Below are 19,180 nucleotides of genomic sequence, written 5' to 3'. Positions count from 1 at the left end.
GAGAGGAATGTGGGTTGTCCTAGGCAGAAGGCAAAAGCCCTGAGAGCTCATATGTCAAGGGAACAACAAGGGGGCCAGCCTGGCTGTGGTGCAGTTAAAGTCAGGGGCATTCATAATGTGTATGGCATGATAAGGTCTCTGGCTTTCTCTCTGAGTGTAATAAGCTGCCATTGCTGCAGTTTGAACAGAGATGTTGAAGGTGGTCTGACTCATTCTACTGTATTGATGATAGGAGCTGGAAGGAGGGGCAAGAGTGGAAGCAGAAAAACATGCTCAGAGGCTACTGCAGATGCCCAGGTTTCATCTACATGCCAGGTTCTGTCCCTCTCTGCCCCTTCAGTCTTATGGAACTGTGGGCTTATGAGAGTTCCTGATAGAGTTGTGAATGGGGAATCTATGGAATCTGTAATGTCTGAGTAAGAACAGTGTTGTACCTTAGGCAGTATTGAACCGGGGTGAGAAATAAGAGTTTTGCTGTGTTTTCCCAGTTCTCTCCTGCTCAGAGAACTCTTGTTTAGCTGGGGCTCTGGGACAGGATGCTAAAGGTGTGGTTTGTAACATAGCCAGTTTTGAAACCAGAATGTTTAAACATGAGTCTATGGGGAATGTGGTTCTTAGCCTGAGAAGACATAGGGCACACCAGGGTAGGGATCTGAAGGCAGGCATGAGGGAGGGGGGCTGCAGAGGCATATGTGCTCTCTTCCTGTCCTTTTCCATTCCTAAGGGAGTCTTCTTCCCTCAGTAGGATCATAGAGTAATTAAACCCTCTGCTCTGCACTTACCCCAATTTCCTGTACCTGTGAGTTATTAAAATGTTGAAGAAGTTCAGCGCCTAATTGGTATAGGTTCATAAAGTTTAAGAACTGATAACCATGATTTAAGAAGCAGGAACGTCAGAGGTCAGTGGAAAGTCCTTAAAGGGCCATCTGAAGACTATGTGGGGGAAGCCTTGAGGAAATCAGTGACAATTAAAAAAACTCTGATTTCAGAAATCTACGCTAATCTGACCAACTGACCCACTGTTAGCTCACTTCCCCTTTCTAAGCTGTCATTTTGAGGTCAGGGACAGGTGCCTAGGTTCTGTTCCAGCAAGGAAGTTCAAATCACATTTATGTATGTATAACAGCCTCCCAGGGCCACCATTTTGCATGCCTTCATCCCCCAGGCCACATCTAATGTCAATCACATGGAATGAGAGGTGGGAGGGGATGGGTGGAGACCAGCTCACAGCCAAGGGAAGGAGGGGGGCCTCCTGGCGCATGCGCACTCTTCTCACTGCAGTGCAGGGGTCTGCATCACGAAGGAGGGGGTTTTGTGGAGCATGCGCACTGTAGACACACTGCAGGGGCTAGTTTCGCGCGGGGAGGGGGCTTCCTGGAGTCTGCGCACTCTTCTTACAGCATTGCAGAGCCTACTTTGCGGCTGCGCCAGTTTGGCACCTTCCAGAAAGCTCGAGGGCTGGGCGGGGGGAGGGATGACTAGGAGATGTTCGTCTGTCATTCTCTCCCTCAGCTCCTCCCTCGGTTGGAGCGCACAATCCACAAGTGTTTTTTTTTTTTTTTTTTTTTCTCTCCAAGTTACTGCGCCGACAGGCGGCAACCAGACTACACAGGCCCTTTCCGTTCTCTGACAACATCTAAGTGGGATGTTTGTTAGGAGTTGGAAATGTGCTGTGCGGGTCACCAAAGTAGCATTAGAATCAAATAACAGACCCTAATTTTGGAAAGAGAGCAGCTGCATGAAGGCAATTTGGGCAGACTGACAGGCTGGAGGTGAGCCCTAACCCCCCCCCCCCCCCAAAAAAAAAAAAAAAAATCTCACCTCAATGTCAGAGCCAGATGCCTTCATCAGCCTACTTTCCTCCCTGGGGCTGTCTCCCCAGCAGCCATAGCTGATTGAACAGCATCCACATGGGGACCACTTTTCAAGAAAGGAAGATTCTCAGCCCACTCCCATCCTATCCATCAGAAATTCTGGGAGTAGTCCCACTAAGGTTTAACAGCACTGCGAGTGATGGGGCAGGGTGTTGAGAAATTGTGGGGGCGACAGCTCAAGAGAAACCAGGGACTTCTTGTTGCATCCAGTGAGCCCTGGTTTCTAGGATCTGACTGTAGTCGCCACTCCCTGCTGGACTGATGGGCGCTGAGGCCAGCCATTTCTGAAAGGGAATGGTAGCAAGAGAAAGAAAGGCTGTGAACCTGTGAAATGAAATGGGTCTTCTGAAGCCTGTGTGTTTTTGGTGCAATGTCCTGCCCTCTCTGTGCCTCAGGCCCCTCGTGGCTGTGTTGGGAGCGATGAATCCAACAGAGGGAGCATTTTAAGGAAGGATGATGACTGTTATTGAAGCCCTCTCCCTAACTGCCCATTCTTCTCTTGGAGACATGGAGTATAATCTAGTTTTTACCGTACCAAAATTTAGTGCCTTAAAAGAATATTTTTTTGAAATCTCCATTCTTTGTGCTTTCTTGAGATTGAGTATGAAAAAATGATCCTTCTTATATTCTGGTTCCTTTATGTGTCCTTAAAATATTGTTTATATGCTGAGCAATTAATTCCTTAATCTAGCTCTTTTCTGGTACCTTACAACTTAACTAAAAGAAGCCTTAAATACTTAACTAAAAGAAATCAATTGACCCTTTCATTATTCTACTTAGAATCATTTTGCCAAGGAACACAAAAATCATAGGTAGATACTTCAGTTTGCCACTGGTGATATTTTTACTAATTTTCCATCTTTCAGCCTCTACCAACAGAGCATTACTCACCTTTTCCAAGTTTTTCTGACAGTTTCTTCACTCTGTTTCCAGTTTATACCTGCTGCTCCCTTCTAAATTCAGTGCATCAATATTATTTATTTAGGTATGGGTTAGTTTTATAGCAGTACTCCACTTTTAAGTACCTGTGTGGGTATCAGATAGCTTTGGATCTTTTCAAACTAATGGTTTAAATCAACAACTTGTATTATTTCTTATAATTGTGTCTGCTTAGTGACTTGTCTGATGTAGGCCAGCCCTTCTGGGAATTGATGGTCTAGGATGGCCTCACTTATGTATCTGAAGATTGGCTTGGTGGCAGCTTAGCTGTCAGGGATGGTTTGGCATTTGTCTTTTTATAATGGAGCAGGTTAGTCTCTCACCTTCACATAGAGTTCAAAAGCAGCAAGAATCAGCAAGTACTTTTTCCTGCATTTCTGAATTATGTCACCTTTGCTATTGTCCCGTTAGCCAAAGCAAGGAAACTCCAAAGCACTGCATATAAGGAAAGTAATTATTGCAGCCATTTTTGTACACACAAATGGATTTATGTAGGGACTATTACCATGAATAAAGATGCCAACTTTTTAGGGTCAGCACATAGGGAACCAATAAACAAGACTAAGTTAGACCAGTCAAGAAGTTCTGTGGACATTTAAGAGAATAAAGACTCAGAAACAGAGCAAACATTATTTAAAGAAGACTCAGAAACTCTTGGATGCACATGGCTGGTCAACTAAGATGAGTGATAGGAAGTGACAACCAGTGTTAACAGCACAAAGGTTCACGATGTGTTTGAAATATATGTTTCCATTAGTCAAAGGAGAAAACTGACCCATAACAGCCAATGAAGGTTCAGTTGTAGATAGTTTATGTATGTAGAATGATCTGTTATTTTTCATTAGGTTCATCCTTTCCTGTATAGGTCAGGAATTATTTTTTTCCTAAACTCTAACTCAAAATCACTGTTTCCATCCACAAGAAAAATAATCACAGCATCTATTACTGATTCATGGCAGTCAGAGTGCTCATGATAATCTCCAATATATTTCTATGGCTTTAAAAGATATGCCAGGCTCTATTCCCGTCCTGGCCAGAATCCTGGTGATGCAGTTGGTAGATGGATGGGTCCAGCTGAAAGCTCCAACATCAAACACCTGAGGTAGATATCTATGTTTAGAATAGGAAAACCATGAATAATATGTTGACCCTTCAAAGCACTTTCTTTAAGTTTTGTAAATGAGGTATTGAAGGCAAAGGGGACATCATAAAAAGAAATATTACTTGTTCATTTCTGCACTCAAAAAGCAGGAATTTATTCCACTCTGAGAACACCTCAAATGTTCTATTTGGAATTGTCTTTCATCTCACAAATATTTCATCAGACATAACTGAAATTAGCCATATTAGTTAATAACCCTGGTAACATTTTTCATTCACATTGGACATTATTTCCATCTTGTGCATTCTCATCAAATGCTTATGATTCTATACAACAGAAGTGATCTTTAAATTCATACAAAACCAAATAGATATGTAGGAAATAAAAGTAGCCATCTATTTTCAGCAGATAATTCTATCCTTTCATTATTTAATTCCAGAATTTCAGCTAGTTGTTTTCTGAGTATTTACATGAACCTTATATGTAATAAAGAAATTTAATACATTTAAACTCTCACTCCTGAGAATTTTTATGTTCCCATTCCTTAGACCAAACAATATAAATTAACTTTTAGAAACTGCTGATTTAATGATCAAATAATAGTATTTTTACTGTCATGATTCCTACATAATATTAAGCATCTTTCCATATATTGCTTGGAAATTTGCACTTTATTTCCTGTGAATCAACTGTTGGATATAAATTGCTAATTTCCTCCCGTTGGGTAGGTTATTTGTTATTTTTGATCATTTATTTATACAAGTCCCTTATGTATTCTAGAAACCAACTCTGTCAGTTACATGTTACAAATATTTATTTTTGCAGGATGATTTCCTAATTTTAGATGGTCTTTCTATATTAAACTTCTTTTTTAACTATTCTAATAGGGTAGTTTTTATTTTTTTAGATGAATGAAATAGTAAATTATCCAAAAATTATTTTTTAGCTTTGCTTTTATGATATGGAATTTTAAACTTAAAAATAGTTACAATAATACAAGGAATTCCTCTATTCTCCTTACACAGATTCATCACATTTACATTTTGCCCCATTTATCATCCTTATCATTGTCTGTCTATATAGACATGGATAGATACAGATATATGTGCACAAATGCATTGCACACATTTATCTCCCAAACCTTTTTAAAATGAGTTAGATAAGGCATATTTTATAAAGCTTATTGATGAATTATAATTATCCACAATAGTGGGATTCATTATACCATATTTTTATATGCTCATAGCACAATTTTATCAGTCTCATTCCCCATTATCTTCACTTTCCCTCCCCCTCCTCCTGCCCCAATCCACTCTACTATTCAACTCTACACAGCTGATCTCCCTTCTATTATTATGCATGAATATAATAAAATGAATTTTACATTTATGGATAAGGCATATTTTTTAACCCTATGCATTTTAGAGTACATTTCCAGTAACATTGACATTTTCTTAAGAAACCTACAGTTCAGGAGTTAGAATTGATTAAGTTAAATGCTATCATTTACTTCAAAATCTATATTTAAATATTCTGTATTGTACCAATTATGTCCTTTTACAGATTTTATTTTAGGATCCAGGATTACATTTCATTTAATTGTCATGTATCTTTAGTCACCTCCTATATGGACTAATTCTTTTTACATTTTTGAGGTGTACAGGCCACTTACTTTGTAAAATATCTTGGAATTTGCCTTCATCTGATATTTTCCAATGATTAGATTTATGTTGTTTTTAGCATGAATGTTGTTATATTGATAATGTTTCTTTCTTAATGACACATGCTTTTCAAGCCTGTGTGCTTTCTCAAGAGGTACATAACGTTGGTTTGCACCAATACTAGCAATGCTAACTTTGATCACTTGGTTAAGATGAAATCTTAGCCAGCCAGTGGTGCCCACATGTATTCCCAACTCATTGGGAGGCTAAGGCAGAAGAAGCCAGTCCAAGGCCAGCCTCTGCAACTTAGCAGGACCCTGTCTCAAAAAAAAAAAAAAAAAAAAAAAAAAAAAACTAATAAAAATAAAAACAGCTGGAATACAGAATGTAGCTAAGTGGTGGAGCACCCCTGCTGTAACATATTCCCATTCTTTACCATTATTTACCTTTCTCCATTATTAACATTAACATCGTAATTTATAAAAAGTAGTTTGTAGGGAGATATTTAGTCATACTTTCACTCACTGTTTTAGGACAAACTGATGACTTTCTAATTCCTTTCTTAATCAGTCTTTGGTTATTAGCTGGTGTCATATTTTCAAATACAGTTTTCCCTTCTCTCTCATTCTTTCATTCATTTATTTATACCAGTATGACCTTATGATTCTCATTTTACTCACTGGGTTAGAAACCATTTCTACCTTTATCTATTTTAAAAATAAATAAATAAAACAACTCTAAATTTACACAATAAAAAAACTGTGAAGACAGTATAGGGAGTTCTTATATAGCACAGAGAGTGTAACAGCCAGTATCCTGTATTAGTAACATTTTACATAGGTATGGTACATTTATTATAATAAATGAATCCGTAGTGATATGTTAACTGAAATCTATACCTAACTGCAGTTTCCCTAGCATTCACCTAGTGTGTACTATTTACTCCAAGATCCCATTTGTAATCCCATATTAATTGTCACATTTCCTTGGGCTCTATACACTGTACCTTTATTTTTTTATTGTATTGACACCTTGAGGACTTCAGGTAAAATATTTTGTAGAACATCCTTCAAATGGGACTTATTCAATGTTTTACTCATGATTACGCCCTTCAGTTACTAAAGCCCTCAAACTCTGCCTGTGAACATTTACATTAATATCCCTTCCTCAAAGGAAATGTGTAAACCCTAAGAATTCCATTTTCTTAAGTTAAAATCCACCTCTTCCTAGGTGAGGTGTCAGTGGTAGAATTGTAGAAAACTATCAGAAACCCATGTTATAGCACCATCTGTCATCCAGAAATGGAAGCACAGGAGCAGACTACAATTAAATTGCTGGGAACCCAGGCTCCCTGGCAGCTGCTGAAGGTCCTGGGAGTGACTATGAAGACAGAGATCAAGAGTCCCAGAAAGAACAGAATCCAAGGAACCACTGGTGATGGACCTCAGTGAAGAGCAAATTAAAATGTCTTTTAAATTACAGAATTATTCAGAAAGTACAGAAACTTGCAAATTAAAAATTAAAAGATGTACACAAAGTTTCTTTTTTTGTTTAATTCCATCCTACTTTTTAAATGTGTGAATACATTGATTTTTCAGGATTTATGAAATGTATTCAAATGAATTTATATATCTATCTACATAACGATAGGTATTTGAATGTAGATAGAACTGCAAATATAAATATAGCTATCACAAAAAAATATAGCTATCACAATTTCCAAAGAATTTGTATTCAACAAAATCTATACCTACCTATACAGGTATATATTTCTACAGAATTTATGTGAAGAAATCTGTATTAATAGAACTAACTACATATGTGATATTCATATTTTATTTTCCAAGTATTTTTATTTGCAGAATCTCATAATGCTCTTTCCTTGTCATTATTATACAGATGTATTATTCGCGTTAGTATTTTTATTCCAAAATATGTATGTCCCTTTACTTGTCTATGGACAATTAATAGTTACTTAATTTTTTTTATTTTTCAGCTTTGCACAAAATGCAGGAGACACTCTTTAAACATCACACATCAGTAATAATAAAATTGGTGAGCCTGAAAAAAGCTTCAATATGTAAACCATTTAAAGATGTAAGTACAAATATGCAATTTTCAACCTTGAAATTAGCAATTTTCAAGGTTCAGTGTTTTTTCTCTAAACTAAAATGGCCTCTATAATTAGTTTTTGTTTTGGTGGTTAGTTTTCTATACCTACTGTTCATTGTTTTAAATTTTTCTTTGGATACTGCCTGTTCATATAACTTAACGCATTTCTAAAATTAGGTTGCTTTATTTTTCTTACCAATTTTAGGCCATTATACCTATTAAACTGAGAAGTACCACACTGCACACATAGCAAATATTTCCCAAATATTTGACTATTTTATTTGTAGTTTTACCCTATCATGTTTAAATATTACTAGTTACAGTGTAAATATTTGATTTCTTGTGCACAGTAGTAAAAATATGCATTTACATTGTAATTTAAAATATACAGTATTTTATTACACCTGGAAACTTACGTGTGGTAAAAGGGGAGAATCTAACGTTCTTTTATGAATGAAGACTAGAAAAAAAGCCCCACATCTTCAATTACCCATTCACTTTGGAGTATGGATTTTTATCATCAAGTTCTTAGTTCTGCAGAAAATATATTGAGTGAAAAACAACGGTCGGGAATCTCCTGAAGGGTGACGGACGCTGCCATCTTTCACAATTTCGAACAATTTGCTTCTGTGGGTCATTTTTTTAAATTATTATTATTTTACAAGATTTGTTTAAATATTTTTCTTAGGTTATGGGCTGCTTTGTACTCTAAGCCCTTAACACTTAAAATTCACAATTTCGGGACTGATCTGTAAGAATGCAGCAACGGAATCCATCTGTAGCGTTTTCTTTAACAATGAGACCTGAAATGCTTTGTCTTGGAACAGAGTGTTTAAAAAAAAAAAAAAAAAAAAGTTCAACATATTTGCTACTGAGCCGAGAAAAATCGATCCTGAGTGAATGAGCCTTTCTAAAACTGTTTGAATCTTGACTTTCGATAGTCTGGAGTGAACACTACGCGAACCTCAGGTTTCCGGCACTCGCACGGTGTGTACCGGGACCGCCGCCATCGGCAAGCCAGGCAAGAAACCCGCCGCAGGAAAAGCGTTTTAATCCAGCTAGCCGGCTAGCTCGCAGAGATTTGTGGGAAGGTCACGTGGATTCCGAGAAGGATGGCGGCCGACAAGGGCCTCTTCTCTGAGCGCACTAACGGCACTAACAGGTGTAGCGCCTTTGTCTTTTCCGGCTTCCGTCTTGGCAACCTCTGCCTTGTCGGTTCAAACTTTAGGCGCTCGCTAGGAGCTTCCCAGCCGAAGTTTAATTCGCGGCGACGGTGACAATTGTTAGCGCTCAAATCCCCGCCTCTGTTGACCGCTGGGAGTTTGGACCGCGGTTTTTTTGTTTTTCTTTTTTTTTCGCCCCTTTATATAGAGGGATTGACTTTGTGTGTGTGTGTGTGTGTGTGTGTGTGTGTGTTTGTTTTTATATTCATCAATTATATATTGTGGAAAATTCCACAAAGTTGTTAATGGTTTTTAAGTGTTATTGCTTTTTATTCTAATTTACTTCCGTTAATTAGAATTTTTAAATAATTAGATGGTTGTTGCTTTTCGTTTTTTTCAATGGGAAGTCGATGTTAATTATGATTTTATGTTTGATTACTGATTCTCTATTATTTTTCCCATTTTTTTTTTACTCCAAAAACTCCAGGAGGGAAATTTCTTCCAGAGATTTACACATTATCTTAAAATCGTGTGGGTATTGACAGTATAACACTTTACTTCAAATTAAAGTCTTTTAATTTTCCCCCAAATTTTGTTAAATTTTAATTTGATTTAAAACTGCATAAGTTATTTGATTAGTATCAAAACAACTAGTGGATTTTATTATTGAATTGCTTCTCCGTGCAGATGTTCTTCACTAAAGAATTTTTGTTCTTGATTTAGCCCATCCTCTTTTTCCTCCAATGCCATCTCCTGCCTCAAGCTTTTGTGTCTATTGCAGAAACTTCTTTACTGGCATGTATACAAAATAAGTCTAGGTCTGTTTGTTTTCTTATGCGATGTAAGTTATTTGCATTTTACATCTTTTTTCTGTATTTTTAAAATCTTACATAAGAACATTAACAAAGATAAGGGCTAAACAGAAGCATGGGAGAATCCCAGTAACACTAAATCCCTATAATGACATTTAGAAATAATGTTCATCTCTATTTTTATAGCCCCAAAGTTGTATATAAAATATCCAGAACTATATGTTAGTAATTATTTTGATGTTAATGTTCTAATTTTGAAGAAGGAAATTTCGTTGATAAAATTTAAAGTATATCTAGTGAAAAATATATCATGAAAAAACATTATCTAGATTCAGAATCCTGCAGTTTGTTATCACCACCTTTAACCATCCTTTGATGTCTGCCTTGTCAGAGCTAAGCTTGTAAAGTACATGTGTATTTGTTTTATGTAGTATGTAATTAATGATATACAGTAGTGATTAATCATGTTAATTTCAACTAGATATATTCTGTCCTGGCATTGTTATACATTGTTATTAGTGCTCCTTTAATTGTTTAGAACAATAATAAATCAGAAGAAATATACAGTATGTATCATCATTATACCATTGCACAGGGAAGAGGACACTGAAAGCTTACAGAGCATTAATGTCAGAATACTTCGTTCTCTATACAACACCATCCTCTTTACCACTGTGTAGAATAAACATGGTCTCACTGTCCTTTTGTCTTCTTGTCTTGTATTACGCAAGTTGAAATATTCAGAAACCAATGATGTATCTCCAATGTTTATACAATAATCTGTTTTAAGGATAAGCCATATTATATTTACAAAATCACCCATCGTTCGATGGGTATATGTAGTATTTGTTTTCCATTTTTGTTTATTTGGTTTGGTGTTATTGGTTCATTTTTTGCCAAAAGGAACGGTATTGAATATACATAACTACATTCTTTTGCACTAGAGACCCTTTTTTTTTTCAAGAATGTAATTGTAGAATTTTAACTTCTGGATCAAAGTGTATGCACCTCTGAAATCTTATTATATGGTAGCAAATCGCTACCCAAATTAAATGACTTTTTATTATATGTACCATTTTGTAGTTAAGTTGTCACATAATGTGAGAAACATTTTTTATACTGGAAAAGCACATATGTCATTTGCAAATTAAAATACATAATTCATCATTTTACTTTGGCAGCTGTTTAAACACTGTCTATTCCTTTTAACTAAACCTTTCACATTCCTTCGGTAACATTTGTTTGGTAGTGCCCTGACTGGCAGACTCATCACAGAGGGACAATACACCAGAAGAAAGAGCAGGAGGAAACCACAAGGAAAGAGTGCTGTTTGGGGAGAATCTTTGAGTATACTATTCTGAGGTGAGGAGAGAGCTTTGGTATAGGAACTTGATGTAGACACTGCCTAGAAAAAATGTAAGCTAAGTGATCATGTTTTTAGAATTCTAATATTCAAGAAAAATCCTACTTTAGCTTTAAAAATGTAATAATTTGTTTTTATTCCATCAAAAATTCACGTGATGACAGACAAACTTATACTGTTAGCTATAATCAAGAATGTCCTCAGTGTTTCAGCATCCTTCGACTTTCCATTTCACCATTCTCAATATATAGATGGTTCTAACCAGGAGACTCTTCTTGTTCCTCTGATTATGGAGGATGAGATGAGAAAGGTTACAAGGAGGAGTATTATATCGCTTGACAGATGTCATTTATATGTATCAATCCAGTTGTGAAATATTCTCTAACTTAAACCATTTGAATTTTGAGTTTACCAAAGGGAACTAATATTTTACTGTACATAAGATCACTTTATATTGAATTAGTGCTGGTAACAGTTACTATATGTGACGTCATGATTCAAAGAAAATTATTTGATCAATTTTTGACACATTGAATAATTTTTAAGCATTATCTTAATAATTAATCCCATAAATTTTACCTGCTATCTTAGGTAAAATTAAACTCAGAATAATTCCTGTCAGCACTGTCTGTAAATGTGCTCACAAATGGGAAGCAGCAGCCTACAAAGTTAGTGAAATATCAGTATCATGTTCACTTGAATGCAGAATCTTAAGGATAAAACAGGAATCCTCAGTTTTGCCAAAACAAAGATTCAAATTTGGTATAAAAGACTGTTTCCAATTGACTTCTTAAAGAGTAAAAACATTATCCTGCTCAAAGTATATGCTTAATGCACTTGAGAGAATGAAAGCACAAGGGAATTGAGCACACAAAGAACATACCAGTTCTTGCTGGGAATCTGCTTGCCACAATAGAATCATAAATTACATTTTAAAATGACACACCTCAGAGATCATGAAAACAGAGTTTTCACATATATTTCAGTCACCCTCCAGTGATACCATCTTATATAACTGTATTACCATGATGAAAACCAGGGAAGTGGCAATGGTATGATCTTGTTAACTACACAGCTTCTTCAACTTTCAACAATCTTTTAGATACACTCTAAAAATTGCTTGTATATTTGTGTAATCACTATCGCATCTGGGTATAGAACTTTCCATCACCTCCCACACACCCCCAAAACTCTCACATTACCCTGTATTAGTAATGCCCACCTCTAAACTCTGTTCCTAACCTCTGCGAATTTGATCTCCATGACTATAATATTCTAATTTAAAGAATGTTATATCAAAGAAATCATGTGTAGGTAATCTTTTGAGATTGTTTTTTAACTCAGCTTGATGTTTTTAAATTCATCTAATTAGCTTCATGTATCAATAGTGTGTTATTCTTTATTACTAAGTAATATTCCATTGTGTGAGTATATACATAAAGCTCTGTGAACACTCATGTACAGGATTTTGTGTGAACATAATTTTTCATTTCTTTAGGATAAATGTCCTAGTATAAGATTACTGGGTCATATGGAAGTATATCCTTAATCTTATAACTGCCAAATGTCTTCCAGAGTAACTAGACCAATATATATTCCCAGAATCTTTGGTGCCACATTTCAAATTTTAGCATTTTCAGTATATATAATGATATTTCATGGTGACTTTAATTTGAATTTCCCAAATGGCAATGAAGTGCCATACATATCTTCTCTTTGGTAAAATGTCTGTACAAGACTTTCCTGTTTGTCTGTTGACTGGTGGTGCATGGAATTGACCTCAGAGCCTCACACATGCTGTGTAGCAAGCATTTTACCACTGAGCTAAAGCTCCAGTCCAGACTTTCCCATTTTTAAAAGAAGAATTTATTTCTTAGTATTTAGTTTAGGGAGTTCTTTATAATGTCTGGATATGAATTATTTGTCAGACATATAATTTGCAAATACTTTTGTTATTATGCACCTTGAATTTTCATCTTCCTAACTTTCACAGAGAAAAGTTTCTTAATTTTGAAGTTTAGTTTCTTGATCTTTTTCATGGATTGTGTTTTGGAGTCATATGTAATACATATTCTCCTAACTTTAAGTCAATAGGTTTTCTCCTACATTTTCTTTCATAAAAGTTTTACCATTTTATATTTTAAATTTAGATAGAGGGTCCATCTGAGTTTATATTTGCATAAAATTTGAAGTGTAAGTTGAGGTTCATTTTTTGTGTATGTGTTAGGTCTGAAACTAACACCATTCATTTTAAGCTTATTTCTCCACTGAACCCTCTTTTACCTTTGTCAATATTTTGGCTATTATAGTCTGGGTCTATTTCTGGAATCTATTCTGATGCGTTGGTATTTGTGATCTTCCACAATACCACAATATCTCATCTACTGTAGTTTGAACTCTATATTAAAGCCAGGTGACGTGATTCCTCAAACTTTATTATTCTTTTTCAAAATCATTTTAACTGTTTTAGCTTATTTGCATTTCTATATAAAGAGTTTTTGGGGAGAGGTAACTGAAGATTGAACTCAGGGTACTTGACCACTGAGCAACATCCCCAGCCCTATTTTGTATTTTATTTAGAGACAGGGTCTCCCCTAGTTATTTAACACCTTGCTTTTGCTAAGGCTGGCTTTGAACCCTAGATCCTCCTGCCTCAGCCTCCCAAACTGCTGGAATTGCAGGTGTGTTCCACGGCACCCAGCTCTATATAAAGTTTATAATGTTGTTAATGTCTACACATTTACGCAGGTATACATTAACTGATGAATTAATTGGTATTTTTGCCAGGTGGAGTCTTCTATGAACAAGGTATGACTTCATAATTTCCTGAGGCCTTGCAATTTTTTTTGTTCTTTTGCCATTTTTCTATAACTTTCAGCATAAGGATACTATAAATGTTTTGTTATATTTATACCTAAGTTTGTTGTTCTTATTATCCATGGTGTCATAGTTTTAGTTTGTTTCTCATTTTCTGTTTGCTATATCCCACCACAAAACCTGTACATGCACGTATACATTCATATTCTGTATTAACCTTATATCTGTTAACCTAACTAAATTCACTCGTTACTTATAGAAGTAATTGGTTGATTTCTTGAAATATTCTACATAGATACATCATCTAAAAGTACATGTACTTCTTCTTTTTTCATCTCTTTAGCCTTCCTCCTTTCATTCCTCTCTCCTCTTTCTTTCCCTACATCCTCCTTTTCTTTCTCTTTTTTTCCTCCCTCCTTCCCTCTCATCCTTCTTTTCTCTCCCTGTCAGTCTCCCTCTACCTGGTCCTCCTCACTCCTTCTTTCCCTCCCCTCCTGTTCCTTCTTCTACACCCTCCCTACCTCTTTCTTTCACTGTGGTTGGAATGGATATCTTTCCCTTATTTAAGTCCTAAGAATAAATCATCAGTCTTTACTAAGTATGACTTTGGTTTTAAATATATGATATTTAAAAAATTGAGAATGTTCTCATTGGACTTTGGACTGTTCTTATTTTCTGACAGATTTTATCCAGAATGAAGTGTAGCGTTTGTTTCTTTTGAATTTTTCAAATGTATTTAGTCTGGGTTTTTGTCCTAGAATGTGGTTTATCTTGGTTAATGTTTGGTGGTCACTTGAAAAAAGAATATTCTACTGCTGTTGGACGGAGCATACAAATCTATAAGCACAAATAATGAATCATGTTGCCCATATATTATTTATCTCTATTGACATGTTGTTTCTCTAGTAAATTTATACTTTGTCATTCTACTAGAGATTGAGAGTAGGATACTGGAATTTCCAACTTTGCTTTTGAATTTGCCTATTTCTTCTTGAGAAATTACCTCATGCATTTTAAGTATGAGTTATTACCTCATGCATTTTAAGTATGAGTTATTACCTCATACATTTTAAGTATCTGATGTTTAGTGCTAAAGGACTAGGTTTTCTATTGAAAAATAGGTATGTATTATTATAAAATATCCTTCTTTATATTCACTGTTCAATGTTATTTTACTGTTTATGTAAAATGGGTTGACTTTTACTGATAGCACCATTACATCTTCCTTTTGGTATTTGTTATAAAGTCATAATTTATCCTTCTACCTTTACCCAAGTTTTACCTTTATATTGAAAGTGTGTTTCTTCAGGCTTCCACTTTTGTGTCCACTGTGACAGTCTTTGAGTATGTGTATTTAGACCCTTTACACTTAACATGATCATTTGATCCAGTTTCCTTCATTATATGTCTTATTTAGGAAAGACATGGTGTCTCTAATGATTCAATTTTGTCTTTCTTACTAGCTCATTATCTATATTCTTATTATTTTACCAATTGATTTATAGTTTATTGTATACATTTTTAATTTATCATATTCTATCTTCATATGATATTCTACCACTTTGTGTATAAGAGCCCTAGCTGGATGCAGGTCCACACACCTGTAATCCTAGATGCTCAGGAGACTAAGACAGGAGGATTTCAAGTTCAAGGCCAGCCTGGGAAACTTAGCAAGACCCTTTCTCATTTTTTTTAATTTAAAAGGGCTGTAGGGGGAGGAGTCGGGTCCACTGCCGGGTGGAGGGGCAAGGCGAGTGTCCTTATCCTAGCGATTGGGGCTCGGGCCTGTGTGCCAGTTGGAGTCACGGGGGCGGGAAAGATTGGGCCGAGCAGAGGAAGACATGTTGCTCTTCGTGGAGGTAACATCTAAAGGAACTGGTTTAAATCCTAATGCCAAAGTATGGCAAGAAATTCCTCCTGGAACTCCTGATGCCACTCCTGTAACTCATGGAACTGAAAGCTCTTGGCATGAAACAGCAGCCACATCAGGGTCTCATCCTGAAGGAAATGCTGAGCTTTCAGAAGATATGTGTAAGGAATATGAAGTAATGTATTCTCCATCTTGTGAAACCACAAGAAACACTACAGGCATTGAAGAATCAACTGATGGAATGATATTAGGGCCTGAAGAGCTGAGTTACCAAATATATGATGTTTCTGGAGAAAGCAGTCCAGCAATTTCTACAGAAGACCTAAAAGAATGTCTAAAGAAACAATTAGAATTCTGTTTTTCACAAGAAAACTTGTCAAAGGATCTTTATTTGATATCTCAGATGGATAGTGATCAGTTCGTCCCAATTTGGACAGTTGCCAACATGGAAGAAATAAAAAAGCTGACCACAGATCCTGATCTAATTCTTGAAGTGTTGAGATCTTCTCCTATGGTACAAGTTGATGAGAAAGGTGAGAAGGTGAGACCAAGTCATAAGCGTTGTATTGTGATTCTCAGAGAGATTCCTGAAACAACACCAGTAGAGGAAGTGAAAGCTTTGTTTAAAAGTGAAAACTGCCCCAAAGTGATAAGCTGTGAGTTTGCACACAATAGCAACTGGTATATCACTTTTCAGTCAGACACAGATGCACAACAGGCTTTTAAATACTTAAGAGAAGAAGTTAAAACATTTCAGGGCAAGCCAGTTATGGCAAGGATAAAAGCCATCAACACTTTTTTTGCTAAGAATGGTTATCGATTAATGGATTCTAGTATGTATAGTCAGCCCATTCAAACTCAAGCACAGTATGCCTCACCAGTCTTTATGCAGCCTGTATATAATCCTCACCAACAGTCCTCAGTCTATAGTATTGTGCCTCAGTCTTGGTCTCCAAGTCCTGCACCCTACTTTGAAATGCTACTAGCTCCCTTTCCCAATGGTAGTTTTGTGAATGGCTTTAATTCACCAGGATCTTATAAAACAAATGCTGCTGCTATGAATATTGGTCGACCATTCCAAAAAAATCGTATGAAGCCTCATTTTAGGTCATCCAGTGGTTCAGAACATTCAACAGAGGGTTCTGTGTCACTGGGGGATGGACCATTGAACAGATCTAGTTCAAGGAACTTTCCACCCGAACGGCATAACCCTACGGTAACAGGGCATCAGGAGCAAACTCAACTTCCCAAGGAGACTCCTGTTTTTACCAGTGGAACAGAATGGGGACTATGGTAGGGGCAGGAGAACTGTTTTCAGAGGTCGAAGACGACGAGATGATGACAGAGTCCCAAAACCTCATCCTTCAACAGCTGAAACAAAGGCTCCAACACCAAAGGTTGACTTACTAGCTTCAAACTTTCCTCCACTACCTGGCAGTTCATCAAGAATGCCAGGTGAACTGATTTTGGAGAACAGAATGTCTGATGTTGTTAAAGGTGTCTACAAAGAAAAGGATAATGAAGACTTGAGAGTTAGTTGCCCAGTGCCTGCAGAGGATGAGCAAACAGACTGCACTTCTGCCCAGCAACTCAATATGAGTACCAGTCCTCCATGTACAGCTGAGCTTCCTGCATTAAGCACAACTCAGCAAGAAAAGGATCTGATAGAGGAATCCACTGTTCAGAAGGACATTCTCAATCAGATGACTATACCAGTTTCTTCCCCAAGCACTGCAAAGACATCACGGGCAAATACTGCTTCACCAAGTAATAGTAACATAAATGCATCTGGAGCTGTGACCCTACAGGAACCTCGAAAATTAAGTTATGCTGAAGTGTGCCAGAAGCCCCCTAAAGAGCCAGTTCCAGTTCTTGTGCAGCCACTACGGGAACTTCGCTCCAATGTTGTGTCTCCCACCAAAAATGAAGAGACTGGAGTTCCTGAGAAGTCCACTGAAAAATCACATGAGAAGCCAGAAGCAAGGGCTAGTAAGGATTATTCTGGCTTCCGAGGCAATGCCATTCCCAGGGGAGCAGCTGGAAAAATCAGGGAACAGAGACGCCAGTTTAGCCATAGGGCTATACCTCAGGGAGTGACTCGACGTAATGGTAAAGAGCAATATGTGCCACCCAGATCACCAAAGTAAAATCAAAAAAACAAAACTATTCAAAAACTTTCTCTCTTCCCATTAAACTTGAGCCGTGGCTATATTGAACTGTTTTGGAGGGGAGTGGGTAGCCAGGAAGGAAACAAAGTATGTCCTTAAATCATTATGGATTTTGAAGTTGTGAGGAGTAGAATCCCAAAAATTCATCTCTAAAGTGATTTTAAAATGCTGGAGGATTCCAATCAGTATAAATACATATATATATATATATATATATATATATATACATATATATATATATACACACCTATATAAAATATAATTTTTCTATTTTTGTTTTCGATTTTAATTTACAAAGATTTTTCTGCCTGGAATCAATTTTGAGGGTTCAGATTTAGCTTGAGAAATTTTAAAAAACAAAACAAAACAAAAAAAAAAAACAGTATACTTCAGTATAGGAGATGAGGGAGTAAGAGAAAATATTTTTTGAAGAAGCATTTCTGTAAAAATTAGAAATTACTTTTTTTAATCTATTTAAAGTTTGGCTTGGAGAATGTCATCTCTGATTATATGGCCTTGTGTTGCAAGCAGATCAGTGACTAGGGTGTCTGTGGGTGTGAGTGTGTGCAAGAATGATTTAAGCCAAATCTGTTTTCATGTTAGTAAATGATTTGAAAACTGAATGTAATACTTGAGTAGATTTTTATTCTAGTTTGAAATTTAGTCTGTCTTTTCGACTTTATTAATATTTCATTCAACAGGCTGTTAAACTTTGATTGTACTTGGAGATGTGACTACCAATCACTTTGATACTCAAGGGAAGAATGGGGGCTATTCAAAAAACTTCATCTTGGACCTGAAGTGATAGGTCAAGTGGATTTCAGAGGTTTAAACTACTCTGTGATCCCTCATCCACAAAACTTTTTTGCTTCTTCATTTGTTACTCTTTGTTTTTTGACTACCTACCCCCAAAAGCAAAATAACCAACCACCTACTGAATTGTATATTTCTGTCTGCTTTAATTAGTCCAGTCAAATCATATAACAGTTATAAATTTGGAAATTTAATGTTGAATTACTTTAGTCTTCTGTTCACATACTCAGAATTTTAGGTCCCAGGAAGGTGGAGCAGACTGACCTTCCAGTAATATATTTGTTTATTATTAAAAATGGAACTTTGTAACTGACTTTTTTTAAGTGTTAAATAGTATAGAAGTAAAGAGAAATTTTTTATAAAGGCTTAATTTGGGGGGAACTTTCTGTTTACAGTATATTTATCACCTTGCTTCCTCTTCTCAAAAAAAAATCTATATATATATATATGTACACTATATATATATATATATATATATATATATAT

General features: G+C 36.1%; 1 pseudogene across 1 annotated transcript; it reads left to right on the top strand.

The window, feature by feature from the left end:
- The first annotated feature begins 15,590 nt into the window (after positions 1–15,590).
- Positions 15,591–17,971, top strand: LOC306655216 (la-related protein 4-like; annotated as a pseudogene). The gene has a single exon. The product of its transcript is annotated as a la-related protein 4-like (transcript).
- The last annotated feature ends 1,209 nt before the right edge of the window (positions 17,972–19,180 follow it).

This window comes from Sciurus vulgaris, assembly GCF_902686455.1.
Source record: "Sciurus vulgaris genome assembly, chromosome: 2".
NCBI classification, from domain to species: Eukaryota; Metazoa; Chordata; class Mammalia; order Rodentia; family Sciuridae; genus Sciurus; species Sciurus vulgaris.
The sequence above is the reverse complement of the archived record's forward strand: the minus strand, read 5'-3'. Positions and strand labels throughout refer to the sequence as shown.